Below are 2,699 nucleotides of genomic sequence, written 5' to 3' on the forward strand. Positions count from 1 at the left end.
AGCACTGCACATTTTGTGTGTCTCCCTAATCAAACACACCTGATTCAACTCATTAGCTCATTAAAAGAAACTCCAGGGCTGTGTCCGAAATCGCCCCCTATACCCTTAAATAGTACACTATTTGAGGGAACAGCCATTTTTAGTGGTGTCCGAAACCATAGTGGACGTTCTCGAGTGCACTCATTCAATCCCACAATGCACTGCAAAAACGAGTGTACAACCGATTACATACAAAATGTGCAGTGTTGGGAGGCGCTCAGGACCAGGGTCAGAACCTTGTCAGAACCTTGCCTGTTTTATGACCACGCCTTTGAATAAAGCTTTGCAGATGGATCTGCACATCTCACGTCTCATTCGCCCCGTAACAGAATACTCGGCCACACAAGGATCCAGCAGCTGTTCAAGTGGACACTGGCCAGGTATGGACACTGCAAGAATATTATTAGCCCTTAAACAAGGCCTGCGATCGTTGGAGAACTATGTTAGAGAATTTTTAGCCATCGCTCACTATTCAGATTTTCCAGAAATTATTTTGATAGAGTTTTTCTGTGATGGCATTAATCAACCTCTTCAGTCTAAGCTTAGACGTGAGGGTCCGCGTTCGTCACTCAGCCAATTTTTGGATTATACTTTGTTGACTGTTGGCTCTCTATTCACTGTGGGTGTCGCGGAGGAGGAATGCGACACCGCGTCTATGCCTGTAATGGTGGCTACGGAGTTTAGTCAACCACAAGCTCCGAGACATTCAAGAGTACTGATCACTAGTCCGGTAATTCAACCCGCTCGTGAAATGGCGCCCACACCGGAGCGCACTCACATAATGGCGGCGACAGCGGAGGCTGTTCGCAAAATGGCAGCCACAACAACACCCCGTCATGTCACTGCTGCCATCCCTGTGTCAAGTCAAGTCACCGCTGATCTTCATGAGTCAAGTCACGTCACAGATGATCTTCATGAGCCAAGTCACATCACAGATGATCTTCATGAGTCAAGTCATGTCACCACTGATCTTCATGAGTCAAGTCACGTCACAGATGATCTTCATGAGTCAAGTCACGTCACAGATGATCTTCATGAGCCAAGTCAAGTCACAGCCGATCTTCCTGAGTCAAGTGACGTTACAGCCGTTCTTCCTGAGTCCAGTCAAGTCACAGTTGATCTTCCAGAGTCATGTCATGTCACAGCTGATCGTCCAGAGTCACGTCACGTCTCTGCTGATTGTCTAGAGTCACGTCACATCTCAGCTGATCGTCTAGACTAGAGTCACGTCACATATCAGCTGATCGTTCAGAGTCTCATCACATCACAGCTGATCTTCCAGAGTCACGTCACGTCTCAGCTGATCTACCAGAGACACGTCACGTCCTGTCTGTTGCACCCAGATTATCAAGGTCAGTCCTTTGGTATCCCAGTCTGGTATCCAGTGTGAGGGATGCACCGCTGGTGTCTGCACGTGCAGCTGGTATCCCCAAACCCACTCACTCTAGCCCTCCTGTCCCGGAACTGATTCCCCTGTCTGAAGCGCTTCCCATGATACGGATTGCTTGTTGGGTGTGTTTGGGCTGCATACACCATCACAGAATGCTGCAGAAACTCTTGAGGTAGTGGCACTCGCTGCTGTGTTCTCTGAAGTGATGGTGTCCGCTGCAGGTTCTCCAGAGGTGGCGGCGTATGCTGCAGAACCTCCCGAGGCGGCGGTACTCGCTTCAGCTCCTTGTGTGGTGGTGGCGCCCAGCAATGCACTCTCAGCCTGTCGTGTCATGGTCGAAGAGACCATTATTGAACCCTCCCTGTTTCCTGATGTTACTGCTGTAGAACCTCTACAGGTGGCGGCAATCGCTGCAGAACCTCCAGAGGTGTCAGTGGTTTTCACTTATCAGCTCTCTGCCTGTCCTGTCACGGCTATGGAGGCTGTCTGTGAACCCCTTGCCTGTCCTGTCACGGCTATTGAGGCCCCATTAGTCCAGTCACGAGTCCAGAAGATGTAAATGCAATACCCTGTCACTTCCATAGAGACCATTCATGAACTGTCTGCCTGTTTTGTTTCCCCAAACGTGTCTGCTGAACTGTCTGCCTTGCCAATCCTAGTCTCTAAGCCTGTTTATGAAATGTCTGCCTGTCCAGTTCAGTTAGTGAGCCTGTTTATGAACTGTCTTCCTGTCCAGTTTCAGTCAATAAGCCAGATTTGGAACTGTCTGCCTGTCAAGTTTCAGTCAGTGAGTCGAGCCGGGGGGCTCGAGCCCCTGCCCCTTTGAGGTCCGACGCTAAAGTGCCCTTGCAGTCCGGTCTGCCACAGGTCCGCGATTTCTGCCAAGGGTAGGGGTGTGCAATATGAAGATTTTTGATCGTGGACGATAAAAATGTCTCCACAATCTGCTTTTGAAGAAATATCGTAGTATCGTGCTACAGTGCATTCTGTCAGTTGCAGTGCTGTATCAATATACTGTACAACGCGACATACATTAACATCGGTGTTAACTCAGCGGTAGAGTTACTCTCACGGGAGTCAAACAGTGCCTAATTACTGAACTAAGTTATGTTTTGTGCTAATACTGTAAAAACACACAAGGTTTATGTATAGACTCAGTTGGTTATGTCTAAAATGAAAGTAAACAATGGATGTGTGCCTGTATATTAGATGCGTGCAGGTCTTAAAGGGACAGTACTGAACATGCTGCCGACTGTAATTAAAGGGATAG

The sequence above is a fragment of the Sinocyclocheilus anshuiensis genome, unplaced genomic scaffold (assembly GCF_001515605.1).
Source record: "Sinocyclocheilus anshuiensis isolate Anshui unplaced genomic scaffold, SAMN03320099.WGS_v1.1 scaffold101, whole genome shotgun sequence".
Classification (NCBI taxonomy): Eukaryota; Metazoa; Chordata; class Actinopteri; order Cypriniformes; family Cyprinidae; genus Sinocyclocheilus; species Sinocyclocheilus anshuiensis.